We start from the raw sequence: 16,483 nt of genomic DNA, 5'->3' as shown, positions 1-16,483 counted from the left end.
TCACTTTGGTTGTTCTATGGGGGAAAGGGAAAAGTAGAGGAAGAGAGAATAATAATTAGGAGGCTATAGCAATAGTACAAGTAAGAAGTTAAAAGGTCGGATTTGTGGCTATCTATACAAAAGGGGAGGAATGCAAGAAATGTTGGGAAGGTAAAAAATAGACTCAACAATTGACTATATTCATGGGGTAAGGGAGGGATAAGTCAAAGATGATATAAAGAAGATGATATGGTAGCTTACTAGAAGGATATCAGTGTGCTCAATAGTGGAAAATTTCACGAGATAGGCTTGGGGAAGAAAATAATGTATTGTAATAAAATCTTCAATGGATATTGCAAATCATCCATACCTGCTCATCCAATGTTATTCACACTGCCCTACCCAAAATGAAAAGGAAGGAGACAGGACTCTTATTGGTCACTGCTCCAGGGCTAGAATCTGCCTCCAAGAAATGCCTGCTATACTCATAATCCCAAAATCATCATGAGGAGATCTAGAGGATAAGGGATAGATATGCTAGAGGTATTTAGTATTTGCATAGCTGCTGCAGTGAGTACCCTCAGAGTAAATAGCTTATAACTGCTTTGTCACTGCAGAAAGCTGACCTGTGGAAATCATCAAGTCAGATTCAAGCAGGGTAGGCTTCAATGACCTTAGTGCCCAACAGTGATTCACAAGCTATCATCTTTGGTTGTGTAAACCTCAAAATTCCTTAGACTTATAAATGTTGGAAATTTCACCATTGGGATATTTCATACTTGGAAAATTTCTTACTGATAGTCTATTGGAATGGGAACCCCATTGGCATGGGAGGTTCCTCCTCCTCCCTTCTTAAGATTACTTTAGGACAGAAACCTTTTGCTGAACAATGGAAAGGACTTTGACCTATGCTTAAGCATAGAACAGGAATTTCTTTGAATCATGATTGATTTTAGAATTGATACAATGGAGATACTTGGAATAAATCTCCACCCTATTCAGTCCTAACAGGATTGAGGAAGGACTGCAGCATAGATCAAAATTTAATTATTCCAATCTCTACCCTACTCAGGTTAACAGGATTTAGGAAGGGCTGTAGCAAAGGATCAAAGATTTAATTATTTGAAAATATGACCTTCAACAGACATGTGCAAAGCCAGAGACCTCTGGGCGGTCCTGGGTTAAGCTAGAGCCTCCATTGGCACAGGGAAATTGATGAACAGTGATTGGTAGATGGGTGAACTGAGAGGAGGAACTTGGATGGTTTCCTGAAAGATAGGAGGGTCTGGAGACTTGAGGAGGGTTGAGGAGTTTGGTCGGGGTGATTGCGGTGGACTCGGAGAAGCTTGCGCTGAAGGAAGCTGAAGGTGGGGGCCTCTGAGACTGTTTCTCCATTTTGGTCACTTGAGTGATAGGGACTGATCTCTTTTCTTTGTCCCAGCTATCTAAGGGCTTGGGCCTTTTGGCCCAGCCTAAACAGAAGGGGTATTTAAGCCCTATTCCCTTCTCTCCCTTTTTCTTTCTATCTCTAATTTCTTTCTTGCTCCTATTGTAATTAAACTCCAAAAAAGATTGACGGCTGACTTGAGTTTTTCATTTAGGAATTACATAGCTGAATTCCTTGGCGACCTTAAATTAATATATATCAGTCTTTTAAAGTGATTCCCTTGTCACAGTTGGAAGAAAAAGATCAAAGTGAGAGGGGAAGTGAGGATAGTGGTAGTCTCTCGGTGATCGAGAATGACTATTGATAAAGAGAGGAAAAGGTTATTTCTTGACATTAAAAAAAAAATCCCCTTTGCATCTACATGGCCCTATTTATCTAACAGTCCCCTGTGTCAATGTGACCATCTCTGAGATTTTGGACAAAGTCACCTTCAGAAAGCAAGGAGACTAGTCTCTCCTCTCAGATAATAGCCTCAATTCTCTGTTTGGATCAGAGAAGAAACAGAAAAATTCAAAATGTCTCACTTCTCAGGACAAAGCAACCAGCTCAATGAATTAATTAGTCTTATTCCTCTGACACTGTTTTGTGAGGGTAAAGATGGGAGATAAGGTTCCAGAGCAGAATAGAAGCTTCCTGAGGGCAGGGATTGCTTTGTTTTTATCTTTATGTCCCAAAAGAAGTATTTAATAAACTATACTTGCCCAAAGATTGTCATGATTTCCAGTCCCTCCACCTTTTTTCTCTCTCTCTGAGGCTCTGATAACTCCCATATTAGAATCAAAAACTCCAGCTGAGAGGTTTCTTTAAGTCAATGCTGAAAGTTAATACTTTATACCAACAATGGTGGAAATGACCCTGAAGAGGAAGATCAGTTAGTGAAGCTTCTTTTTTTTTAAACCCTTAGTGGGGGCAGCTAGATGGATGCATGGATTGAGAGACAGGCCCAGAGATTGTGAGGTCCTGGGTTCAAATCTGGCTTAGACATGTCCTAGCTGTGTGTGACCTTGGATTTAACCCCCATTGCCCAGCCCTTAACCACTCTTCTGCTTTGGAACTGGTACATAGTATTGATTCCAAGAGGGAAGGGAAGGGTTTAAAAAAAAAAAGTAAAACCCTTACCTTCTGTCTTATAATAGATACTAAGTATCAGTTACAAGGCAGAAGAATGTTTTTCTAATTAATTCATTCATTAATTTAGAGGGGTTTTTGCCCATAGTTACATGATTCATATTTTTTCCCCTCTCCTCTTCCCTCCCCCCTCCCTGAGTTGATGAGCAATTCCACTGGGTTATACATGTATATCTGTTCAAACCTATTTCCATATTATTAATATTTACAATAGAGTGATCATTTAAAGTCGAAATCCCCAATTATATACCTGTGGAACTAATTAAGCATATATTTTCCTTCTACATTTCTACTCCCACAGTTCTTTCTCTGGATATGAATAGTGTTCTTTCTCATAGGTCCCTCAGAATTGTCCTGGGTCACTGCATTGCTGCTAGTTGAGAAGTTCCTTATATTCAATTGTGCCACAGTGTATCAGTCTCTGTGTACAATGCTCTCCTGGTTCTGCTCCTTTTGCTCTGCCCCAATTCCTAAAGGTCTTTCCAGTTCACATAGAAATCCTCCAGTTCATCATTCCTTTCAGCACAATAGTATTCCATCACGGTCAGACAACCACAATTTGTTCAGCCATTCCCCAATCAAGGGACACCCTTTCATTTTTCAATTTTTTTTTGCCACTATAAAGAATATGGCTATAAATATTTTTGTATAAGTCTTTTCCTTTATTATCTCTTTGGGGTACCAACCCAGAAGTGGTATGGCTGGATCAAAGGGCAGGCAGTCTTCTAAAGCCCTTTGGGCATAGTTTCAAATTGCCCTCCAGAATGGTTGGATCAATTCACAACTCCACCAGCAGTGTATTAGTGTCCCAATTTTGCCACAACCCCTTCAATATTTATTATTTTCCTTTACTGTCATATTGGTCAATCTGCTAGGTGTGAGGTGGGACCTCAGAGTTGTTTTGATTTGCATTTCTCTAATTATGAGAGATTTAGAACACTTTTTCATGTGTTTATTGATAGTTTTGATTTCTTTATTTGAAACTGCCTATTCATGTCCCTTAACTATTTATCAATTGGAGAATGGCTTGATTTTTTGTACAATTGACAGCGCCTTATAAATTTGAGATATTAGACCTTTTGTCAGGGATTTTTGTTATAAAGATATTTTCTCAATTTGTTGCTTCCCTTCTAATTTTGTTTGCATTTGGTATTATTTATACAATACCTTTTTCATTTAATATAATCAAAATTATTCATTTTACATTTTATAATATTCTCTATCTCTTGCTTGGTCTTAAATGCTTTCCTTTCCCATAGATCTGACAGGTATACTATTTTACATTCACCTAATTTACTTCTAATTTCCCTCTTTATATTTAAGTCATTTACCCATTCTTAATTTATCTTGGGATAGGGCATGAGATATTGATCTAAACCTAATCTCTCCCATACTTTTTTCCAATTTTCCCAGCAGTTTTTGTCAAATATAGAAGACTGTTAGGGGATAGGCAATTGGGGTGAAGTGACTTGCACAAGGTCACACAGTTAGGAAATATCTTGGGCCACATTTGAAGTCAGAACCTCCTATTTCTAGACCTGGCCCTCAATTCACTGAGCTACCTAGCTGCCCCTGCTACTGAAGAAATGTTGCTCAGCTCCTGAAATACAAACAGTGCCATGAACTGACAGTGTTCATCCAGAGTGACTGCACAATGAAGGTCAGTGTATGTACACACAGAAGAATGCACTTTAATTTATGAAATTTTTTTCCAGGGGATAGTGGAGAAGTAGAATAGATCCTGTATGAGGAACCTTTTTAAAGTGTTCTAACCATTACAAAGGATACATACCAAGGGATAAACCCTCAGGATTTCTTACAAAGGAACTATGGAGTAAATTCCAGGCACTGGTGGATAAGAGCTAGGTAAGAAGCTGTAGGCTAAACCCACTCAGCCATGGAAACCAAGCTTTTGTACACAAACAAATAGCTAATTTTAGGTCGTTTAGAGGCAGCTTTCCAGGTTCCCAAAAAAGCCTAAAGTGGAAGGAAAGAGAAGAAGAATGCAAGAGGAATACAAGAAACAGACAGACCATGTGGCTTTACTTGGTGATATTTATTTAGACCGGCTCAAAAACCCAAAGATTTTAAATATTTGGGAAAGCCCATCTTCTAACTGCTCCTATTTTTTTTATTAAGCCATATCAATCTTTGGCTACTAGATATATTCTGAACTCAAAGGCTATAGCATCCCTGGTCTCCTCTCCATCTTCACTGACCATCATCCCCCTAGGACCTAGACCATCTCCCACTTGAACTGTTTTAACAGTATCTATATTGATCTTTACTCTAGTCTCTACCAAACTAATATCATCAAATAGAAGTCTTATCACATCAGGAATGCAGAGAAATCTTTATTCATATCCAATGACATAGAAGGAAATGATGGAGTCTGGATGCAGATTGAAGCACTTTATTTCCTCCATGAATTTTTCTCTAGTGTGATATGGCAAACATGGAAATATGCATTGCCTGATAACACATGCACAACCATATTATATTACCTGCCACCTTGGGAAGATGGGTGGAAGGTGGGAGGGAGAGGTCATGGATCATAAAATATTAGAAAATGACTATTAAAAAAACTATATTGACCTATCTTCATTCAATGGCTCCTTTGGATTAAAAGATATTCTTAGTCTGTGATTCAGGGCCCTCCATATTCCAATTTCCCCCTTCACATGCTGAATATCCCATAGTCTAGTGTGTAAGTGGAAATTTTGTATCCTTTCGACTTCATCTTCCATCATTCTTTCCTCATCCCAAAATTCCCTTTTCCCTTTCTGTTTACGTTGGTCCTTTACATTATGGGTTTTATACTGTGGGTAAGGCCTCCCTCACCCTCTTTTCCACGTGGGAGGCTGGTGAGCTCACTTGGTTTCTCTAATCTTTTACTTTCCCTTTGCTTCAAGTTAAATATTAATAATTATTAAATATAATACTTGGAATATTGAATATTAATTTTTAAATTTACACAAGCAACTATGTATAAACAAGATCAAGAAAAGATACAGTAGAAATAATGAACAAGGAAAAACCATTAGCATTAAGGAGGATCCTATAGAAGATGAGTTGTTACCTGGGGCTTGAAGTCAGGAAAGTCATGAGACAGAAATGAGGTGGGAGAATTCCAAGCACAGGGAGAACCAGTAAAAATATATGGAGGTGGGAGACAGAGTGACTTGGGCAAGAAACAGCAGAGAGGCCAGTGTCATTGGATCAAAGAATACATGTCTGGAGAGTAAAGTGTAGGAAGACTGGAAACACTGTAGGGGCCACAGATTGTGAAAGTTTTAAAGTTAAGCAAAAGATTTTATATTTGATTCTGGAAGTGACTGAAAATTTTACTGAGTTTACTGAATAGGGAAGGTAGTGATCTGTTCAGATACATGATCAATTTGACTGTTGAGTAAAAGATGGTTAGGAGTAAGGAGAGACCTGAGGCAGGCAGAACCACCAGCAGGCTACAAGCCTGCAAGTGTGAGGTGACAAGAGGCCTGTACCAAGGTAGGGGCAGGAACAGAGGAAATAAGGGTCCATATCTGAGAAATGTTAGGAATATAAAATCAACAGGCTTTGGCAATAGATCCAATAAGGAGGGTGAAAGTAAGAGTACCCAGGTTCTTCCTTGGGCACATCTCATACTTTTTACTCACAATTGGTAACAATGCTGGAAAAGTCCACTCCTACTCATCCTTCAAAGCCATTCCAGATCCATGTTCCCTAGTCAAAATTTGATCTACCCATGAACTGGCAAAGCAAAGAATAGAGGTACAAATAGAACAAGTATCTATATCTCTCAACCAATATCATCCTCTGTTTTGTATTATAACCATTTATGCATGTGACTTTTTGCTACCCTTTCTCATCCCCCTCAAGAAGCTTTTTAGAAAGCATAGGAATTGGACTCAGGAAAACCTGAATTTAAATCCTTTTTCAGACACTCACTACTTGTGTGGTCCTGGGCAAATAACTTAACCTGTCTACTTTTGTTTCTTCACTTGTAAAGTAGAGATAATAGCATCTATTTCCCCAGGTTATTGGCAGGATAAAATCAGGTAATATTTGTAAAGAGTTGTACAAACCTTAAAGCACTCTATAAATGCCAGCAATTATTATTACTATTATTATTAGGACATGGCCTTGAACCTTCAGGATCCTTGATTTATGTCTATTGAATTATGTCTCCTACATTTCAGAGAATTAGAAATGAAAAAGAAAGTTCCTAAAAATTCTCTCTTGCTCCTATTTCCTATATCTCACTCACCCAGGAAGTTTCAGTCTTTTCACTGAACTTCAAATCTCACTGGAGGACCTAAGTCTTTCTCTTCTTAGCACTTGGAATAAAAGTTCATAATTGAATAGCAGTTTAAATTCAGACATATTATTTCATTTGTTCTCTAAAATATTCCTAGAAGGCATTCTATTCCTATTGTATGTACCAAGGCCAGAACTCAAATGTTGCCTCTTACAAAGCAATTTCTTCTCAGAGGCCCTGGGAAGGAGGGTAATTATCATAACTAACTTACAAGGAAGAAACTGAGACTTGTCAATGTTAGATGACTTACTCACTGTCATGTAAGTAATGTCAGGGGATAACCTAAGTCTTCAGACTCAAAGCCTAGTCTCTCATTCTGGCACTACCCTGCCCTTCAGGTCTGTGTAGAAAGTATAAATTAGATCAGCAAATATGCTAATGATTTTTCACCTCTTTTTCTCCCACACTGTTGGAAAAGGAGATTGGACCTCAACATGCCGGAGCTACTATGAATCAGAGACCTAGTTCTTTTGAGCAGGAGGTGCCTTTCATTTTCACCAGGAAATTTTTTTTTTGACCCTTACCTTCTGTCTTAGCAACAACTTTAAGACAGAAGAGCAAGGATTAGGCAAAGCTTGTTAAGTGATTTGCCTAGAGTCACAAAGCTAGGAAATGTCTGAGGCCAAATTTGAACCCAGGTCCTCTGAACTCCAGCCTGGTATTCTAACTACCATTATACCTAGCTGCCCCCAGACCTAGTTCTTCTGATTGAGAATCCATGAAAATCACCAGAAACTATTTGTCTCCAGTAAGAATAATTTTTCTAGTACCTATACTTATAGAGGGCTTTCTAGTGACTCCCCCTGGACAAAGGGGGTATGATTAAAGGAAATAATCCTAGATTAAACCTCAGTCACAAGCAAAACAGGTTTTTAGGTTCAGCCTTGACCTCAAACACCCAGGACACAGGAGGCAACTAAGTTAATGCTTAGTTTATCTTGGTCCCTACTCACCAAGAGGATCTCAGCTTTGAGATGACTACAGTAGTAAGGAAAGGGGAGGGAAGAATCCACTGCCATCAAAATCTCCCCCATGGTCCCCCATTAGCAGCTTTTCATTCCCCTGTGTGATTCACTCAAGCCAAGGCCAGCATAGGCTGCAGGCCTATGAAGCCAGGAATGCTATGTATGTCTGGTGAGTAATGCTACCTCCTGCATCCTGAATTCCCTAAGCTGCTTCTGGCTTAGCTAGCCTAGATTGCCTTTTATGACTTGCAAAATCTCCTAATACATTAGAGGGACAGGAAAAGGCCATTCCTGGAAACAGTGTATGTTCCTTCTCATTTATCCCCATGCCAAGGTGGGAGGGTCCACCAGGCTTCTGGAAGAAAAGAAGAGCTACAGGGAATTTCCCCAGATGGCACCAGGGGGCAATATAGAAACACACAAACCAGCAGGAAATAGCATTTATCTTAGGCTGGAAAACTTTGGGACAAGAGCTCCCACTTCTGGATGGAAATAACAAAACCCAAGATTGACACAATATGGTGCCCATTTCTGGTCATTTCTCTGACCCAGAAAGTAACTATTCTCACAACACTTCACAGTGAATACAGAAGATTATAAAAAGCACAGAATATAGAGCTAGAAGCAACTCTCGAGTTCAACTAGACACTGAATTACAGAATCTCAAAATTATTAAGAACTTCGGATATCAGTCCAACCCATACATGTTCAGGAATCCCTAATATAACATCACCAAGTGAAATAAGAACCCATCTCAATTAAATATGCTGTTTTCCACATGCAAATGGAAAATGTAGCATTTTATAAATGATTATTACTGGCAAGCTGGAAATGTTATAAAGAATATCATTGAGAACATATATGACTAGAAATGAAGGTAGGCCAATCACACCCATATTAATATCCAAAGAGCATCAATAATGGAGCATCTCAAAATGGTTTGCACCATAGAAAAAAATGGGGAAAAGAATGTCTCCACCATAATAACTGAGAGCCAAGAAAGCCTAGTCCCCTCAGTCTAGTTATGTGTTACCTGATTCTGACCCTCTTGATTTATCCAAGACCAGTTTGGGGCCCAATATGTACATCTCCTAATGCTGACTGAAGACATACTTTGTGATCAGCAATGAAGCAGTTGGAGGCAATGCTAAGACATTAAGTAGGATTTCCTTCCCTTTTTCAAACTTCTAGCTATTTTTTTATCTTTCCTCCTCCATATTTAAAATATCCTTAAATTTCTTCTGGGTTTTCACATATGCTTATTGGAATATTCTTGCTCTCTTCTGGGTGGCATGGTGGGAAAAAAGCTGTGTCTGAAGTCAGGAAGATCCAAGTTCAAATGTGACCTCAGACATTTACTAGCCGTGTGATCTTGGCTAAGTCACTTAATCTTTTCATGCCTATTTCCTCAACTATAAAATGGGGACAATAATAGCACCCTCCTCCTAGGGTTGTTGTGGATTCAAATGAGATAATATTTGTAAAGCATTTGGCATAGTACCTGGCACATAGTAGACTTATTCCCTTCCCTTCCTCTCATAAACCTTTCTGGGTTTCCTGGGATAATCACAATGTCTTTTTTATCTTTACCTTCCATTTTAGAATCAATACTGTGTATTGATTCCAAAGAGTGGTATGGGCTAGGCAATGGGGGTTGTGAGTTACCCAGAATCACACAGGTAGGAAGTGTCTGAGGTCAGTTTTGAACCCAGGATGTCCCATCTCTAGACCTGGCTCCCAATCCACTGAGCCACTTAACTACCCCCTCTCTCTGCTATTTTTGAGTAAAAAGTGCCCAATTTTGGAACCCAAAGACCTAAAATTAAATCTCTGTTCTGCTATTCAATCTCCATGTAATCTTTAATAAGTCACTTAAGCTCTCTAACCGTTAAGCTTCTTGTCTATAAAATCAGGGGGTTGAACTAAGATCCCCTTCTAGTTCGAAAACTTATAATAAAGACTCTTTAAATTCTTAGGATTGTAGATTTAGAACTGGAAAAGGCCTTAGAAGTCATCCAGTCTAACCCCCATAGTTTACAAATGAGGACCAGAAAAGTAAACTGATTTGTCCAAGGTCACACAAATAACATGTAGCAGAGCCAAATTTAAACCCAGGTCCTCTAACACCAAATCTAGCATGGTTTCTACTGTACCAGATTGTCCCAGGAGAAGGTCACAGAAGCAGCAACTAGTGTTGCCATGTTATCTCTCTTAAAAACCCTTCCCCTTCAGGGGACTCTCTCACTAAAGATGGGAAACTTATTACTGACCTTTTTGCTAAGGTTTCTGTCTTTCTTTCTGCAAGTTGCAAGTAAACCCAGGACCATATAAAGCCAATTTACCAAGACATAGTTAAGATTGGGCCTAGCTACAAATAGTAGCCTGGAAATACATAAAAATGTTTATCTGGCTAGGCATTTTCATTTTGTCCCCCATGCCTGGAATTCTCTCAAATCTATTCTCCCTGGCTTCCTTCAAGTCCCAGTAAAAATCCCACCTTCTACAAGAAGCCTCTGATAATCCTCCTTAATGTTAGTGCCTTCCCTCTGTTGATTATAAATGTATCCTTTACCTCACTCTTTTATACATTGAAGTTTATATGCTGTCTCCTCTATATAATTGTGAGCTCCTTGAAAACTGGGACAATTTTTTTGCCTTCCTCTGTATCCCCAGCATTTAGGATAGTGCTTAGACACATAGTAGGCACTTAATAAATGCTAATTGAATGAATGATGTAATCTAATCTACTCTTTCACCTGACTGCACACCTCTCCCTTTTTATCAACTACATCCACACTCAGATTTCCCTTTCACCAAGGACTCTAGCTCAGATCCAAAAAGGAAACTTGATAGAGCTCAAAAAAGAGGCACAGTGACTTCTGGGAACAAAGTCTAGTCCCTCAGATTTGACCTTCTGATGTCTAGGCATATTGCTGTACTTTAAAATCTTCAAGGAAATGCCATGCCCTCTAAGCAGCTACCAAGGAAAAAAAGCAAGCAGTCAAACTCCAAGACTTAACCCACTCCAAGCACAAAATGGACAGACACAATGTGAACATCCCACAATGAACAATGCCCAAATGTGAAGGAAGAGGTTGATCATCTAGCCATGAGCCATCTGGATCAGACACAAATATGTTACACCCAGGGCATGCACAGACTTAACAGCAAACTGGGAATGTGCATGAATGTTGGCTAGACAAGGCTACATGGGAAAAGAACTAAGAAAACAGGTGACGTGATATTTCCTGTGATCTATGCCATTCAATCAACTTGACAGAATCCAACTAACTATGCCATGTAGCACCACCCTCTAGCATCTCAATTTAAACTCTTGCCTCCACCTGTTTCTCTGACATCATCCTATCATTATACTTTCTTTAAAATTCCTTTGATTGAAGATGAGTCACCTGGTTTCTGCCAGCACAGGCTAAAGCACTTTCCAGTCATATTACTCAGGTTTGTGATCCTTCAGGGACAGAGTGCCACCCAGAGGCTTCTCCAACCATTATCCCCATGCTACCTGGGAAAAGGGCCAGAAGAGAATCTCCTGGGCATGATGAAGGATTGGGAAAGAATGGGGAAGAAATGATGCAAATGGGATTCCTGCTCAGAATGGGCCTGAGCTTGAAATCCCAGAAACAAACTTTTCTCAAGTCAAATGCTTCAGTAAAGATCATCAGCAGGGAAACATGGAAAATTGTGAGGATGAAATGAGTGTTAAATTAGGTTACAAATAGCTTACACAATGCCTAGAAAAATTTAAGGTTGTTAATGTCCACCTTAAAAGATCTATTTCCCCTTGCAGTGAATGGAAAGAATAAGAACAAATTGAATTAAGTCCTAAATCTGATACTTTCTAAATATGTGAGCCTAGGCAAATCTGTATCTAGATTTTCTTATCTTAGTCAACCAACAAGCATTTATTAGTACTTGTTATATGCCAGGCACTGTACTAAGTGTTGGGCATACAAAGAAAAGCAAAACTCTGTTCATGACCTCCAGGAACATAACATTCTAACTGGAGGAAACAACATACAAATAATAGGCAGTTACAAGGTGGATACACAGTACACAGAAGGTAACTGAGAGGCTCTAGCATCAGCAGGGCCCCTACAGAATGGGAACCCTGAGCTGAATCTTAAAGGAAACCAAAAGAAAGAGAAGACAAAGCATTCCAGGCATGACGGATGTGAAGATCAAAAGCCTGGAAAAGGGAGATGGGAGTGTGTGAGGAACAACATGTAGTCTAGTGGGCCTAGAACATAGAGCAGTGATGTCAAACCTTTTAGAGACTGAGTGCCCAAACTACAATTCTCATGCTGTATGTGAGCCCCCTACCTTACCCCAGACTGGGCAGAGGGGCGGGTAATGTAAGAAATGTCCTCAGGCATGCATGGAGAGGGGAAAGAAAGCAGTCCTCTCTGGCACACATGCCAGAGATTCACCAACATGGTCATAGAGCATGTGAAGGGAAGTAAAGAGTATGAAGACTGGAAAAGACAACAGGCCAAGGGCAATTAGGTGGTTCAATGGATAGAGAGTCTGGCCTACAGATAGGAGGTCCTGGGTTCAAATCTAGTCTCAGACACTTCTTGGTTGTATGATGCTGGGAAAGTCACTTAACCCCAAATTTCCTAGCCCTTACCACTCTTCTGCCTTGGAACTGATACTTAGTATCAATTCTTAGATAGAAGATAAGGGGGGGGGTGTTTTGTGTCAAACAAAGGAGTTTATATTTCATACTGGAGGAACCAGGGAGCCCCTGGAGCCCAATAAGCAGTAAAGTAACATGGTTAGACCTCCATTCTAGAAAATGTGGCTTAGCAACTGTTAGAAGAAAGACTAAAATGAGAAAAGACTTCAGGCATGAAGACCCCAAGGATTACTGCAATAGGCCAGAATGGTGACAATGTGAGTAGATAAAAAGGGAGCATATAGGAAAGGTACTGTGAAGGTAGAAATAAGATTAACAGGTTGAATATGTGGAGTGAGTGGAGGGAAAATCAAACAGTACCAATGTTGTGAGCCAAAGTGACTGGAAGAAGAAAGTTCAGAAGAGAAGAGGGTTTGTGGAGAAAGATTATTAATTTTTTCTGGGGTAGAGAAAGGGAGGAAGGAAGGAAGGGAAGGAGGGAGGAAGGGAGGGAGGGAGGGAGAAAGGGAGGGAGGGAGGGAGGGAGGGAGGGAGGGAGGGAGGGAGGGAGGGAGGGAGGGAGGAAGGAAGGAAGGAAGGAAGGAAGGAAGGAAGGAAGGAAGGAAGGAAGGAAGGAAGGAAGGAAGGAAGGAAGGAAGGAAGGAAGGAAGGAAGGAAGGAAGGAAGGAAGGAAGGAAGGAAGGAAGGAAGGAAGGAAGGAAGGAAGGAAGGAAGGAAGCTCAGAAGAAAAGCTGGTACTGGAAATGTAGATCAAGGAATCATCTGTACAGAGATGGTAAGTGAACCTGTGAGAGCAAATGAGTTCTAGAGTTGAGACAGAACAAGAGTGAATAGAAAAGAAAAAAATCAGGCCTGAGCTTTGGGAGACACTCACAGAGAGAGACATGGATGAAGAACCCATAAAGTACACTTAGAAACAGTCAGACTAACAGGAGGAGAACCAGAAAAGAGTGGTGTTAACCAAAACCCAGAGGGGGAGAGGAACCAGGAGGAGATGATCAATGGTATCAAGTGGTACATGAGTCAAGTAGTATGAAAAGGTCATTAGATACAGCAATTAAGAGGTCACTGTTTGGGGTAGGAGGAAACACAGGACCAGTGTTTTGTAACACATTGCTATTCTAAACCGATGTTTCACTGAGGCCTTTAGGATATTAGTTACAAAGAGTATATTCAATATAACAAAAGGTTGTTACTCCCTAAAACTGGTGGGGAGAGAAGCAACAGCACAAGCTATATACAATTTATCAATGCAAAAGCACTCCAAAATTCTACCTGTTAAGTCCTTAGGTGACTTTTTCTTTTCAACCTTTACCTTCTATCTTAGAATTGATACTAAGTAAAGGCTAGGTCAGTGGTGGTGAAACTATGGCACAGGTATCAAAGATGGCACACAGACTACTCTCTTACTAGAAAAGGAGAGGGACTTGGGTGGAGCAGCTACCTTCCCCCTTTCCACCATGCCTGACAACATTTTTGCAAACTACCCAGTAGACCAATGGGAACACTTTCTCCCCCTCCTGGGGGGGGGGGGGGGAGTGGGGAGGGGCATTGCACATGGTCTCTGGGGGGTGCAGGCATGGCATGGCAGGGGGATATGGAGTAGGAACCCAGCACTCTATCTCTAAAAGGTTCACCATCACTGGCCTAGGCAATTGAGGCTATTTGCCCAGGTCACACAGCTAGGTAGTATCTGAAGCCAAATTCTAACCCAACACCCAACACCTCCTCCCATCTCTAGATCTGGCTCTATCCTAACTGAGCCACCTAGTTGCCCCCTTTGTGTGGCTTATTAAAGAAATAAGTTTACCTTTTTTCTTCTGAGAATCAAGTTAAAAGAGAGGAGTCTGGGTCTCTTTACACTAATGCAAATGATTACATGTCAGAAAAGTTTAAGAGATCATCTGAGGGTTGATCTTTGGTTTTAGACAAGTATGACATTAACTTTTCATTTCATAGATAATGCAACTGAGACTGAGAGTTTTTTAAGTAATATTCAATACTTCACACAATGGAAAACCTTAACAAATATCTAGAAGATGTTGACTACAAAGCCAGTAGGCAAGTCTACTCTCCCTGAATGTCCAAAGGATTGAAAGGGGGAAGGGTAGAGAGAGAAAGGAATAAACATTAAATACCTACTATGTGCCAAACATTGTGCTAAGCACTTTACAAATACTTCATTTGATCCTCACAACAACACTGAGTGAGTTAAGCGTTCATAAGAAACACACAAAAATTAAAACACAGAACACTTAATTTAACCAATCTGAACCTCAGTTTTCCTATCTGTAAAATGAGAAAAATAATAAAGGGTACCCCAAAAGTTTAAGTCTAAGATATTTGGGATACCATGTACTTACACTTTTTACCTAATAGGGCTGTTATGAGGAAAGCTCTTTGTAAAAACCTTAAAAGTACTAAATATAAGCTATTGTAAAGAGGACTGGGTTACCAAGTATAGTTCAAACTGACAATAACAGAACTGACCACAAGATCACCCTAGATTCTGAGCACACCTCTTGGCAGAAAAATAAGAATGATTAACAGGCATCTCCTACTTTCTCTGCCACTTTTGTATGACAAAGAAATTAATATATTCAAGAAAGGACCACCCATCCCTTAAAACATAGCTTCGCCAAGAATCCTGAGAAAATCATTCTCAAAATGTCAAATAAAACTTTGTAAAAAGAATAGAGTAAGGACCCAAAAAGGGAGAAAAGGAAACACACTCGTAGTAAGAACCAAATCTGTTTGTTTCTTTCCATTCTGTTGAGCCAGTCACTATCCAGCCAAGCAAGATGTCACAGCAGCTAGAGTTCTCACCAACTGCTTCTCCTGCCACAGTAAATCTCCCTCTTCCAAACATCCACTCTTACTGCATCACAAAACTGGGGACAACCTGAGTTCCCAACAAAAGGATGACTTGTGCCTGTCCCCTTTATGAAACTAGCTCTACTAGAGCTACCAAGGCAACTAGTTCAAAGGAGAGAGACATGCACTGCAGTTAAAAATGAAACTGAATAAGGCCAAGTGGCCCTGGCCTTCTAGATAAGTCGGCTTCTATCAAAGTTGCAAACAAACTTTTTTCTTAGTGATTTTCTTTTCTCTCCTGCCTACTGAAGTTAAACTGTCACCTAACCACAGTTTAATCATTCTCTACAAGTTCAGGGAAGTTTAACTCCTTAGATACCACTTGCACTTGCCATGCTCTAGGAAACTCTGAATGAAAGCTAAGATGACCACTGAGATCTCCTAGCAGGAGGAAATTTGAAATAAGCCCAAGGCAGGTTTGCCAAGTTTTATATTAACTAAAGTCCACCTGTCCTTTCTTGTCTCCAATTTCCATATTGTGTGATTGCATGCTGGAAAGATGACTGACTATTGGAATTTCAGGACAACTGGAACATGCCTAGGAAGCATTTCCAAGGTTCCTAGGTAGCTGAAAATCCCACAAAAGGATTCAGCAAAGCCACTGCTTTCTCTCAATGTTGGTGAGGTCAGAGCTTTTAAATCTCAGCAATTTAATTGAATTTTGCAAAAATTTATTTAATACTTGCAGATCACCATTGTCAATAATGAGGGAAATACAAAATTTAGATAAGACTTTATTCCTGACTTTATGGGGTTTACACACTAGCAGCAGAAGGATGATAGTAGTAGTAGTAATAGCAGCAGCAGCAGCAGCAGCAAGAAGCATTTCTATAGCTTTTTAAAGTTTGAAGAGAACTTGACATACATCTCACTTGATCCTCATTTAAAAAAATTGTGAGGTAGTTAGTGCAGAAATTATTAGACCCATTTTACAAATGAAGAGCTGAGTGGCTGAGTGGCCTATCATCAAAAACTAGTAAGTACTAGTGGGGGAAGAAAGAAGAGAAATAGGCATGGCTTCATTGAGCAGGTGGTATTCACATTGATCTTTAAAGGCTGAGTAGAAATTTAACAGGCCAATAAGGCAGAGGGAATATAGTCCAGACATACAAAAC

At 39.9% G+C, this 16,483-nt stretch overlaps 1 protein-coding gene across 9 annotated transcripts in view; it reads right to left on the bottom strand.

Moving 5' to 3' along the window:
- Positions 1–16,483, bottom strand: part of MACF1 (microtubule actin crosslinking factor 1) — a 404,892-nt gene that overhangs the window by 286,624 nt on the left and 101,785 nt on the right. The window lies entirely within an intron of this gene.

The sequence above is a fragment of the Monodelphis domestica genome, chromosome 4 (genome assembly GCF_027887165.1).
Source record: "Monodelphis domestica isolate mMonDom1 chromosome 4, mMonDom1.pri, whole genome shotgun sequence".
In the NCBI taxonomy this organism is placed as follows: Eukaryota; Metazoa; Chordata; class Mammalia; order Didelphimorphia; family Didelphidae; genus Monodelphis; species Monodelphis domestica.
The sequence above is the reverse complement of the archived record's forward strand: the minus strand, read 5'-3'. Positions and strand labels throughout refer to the sequence as shown.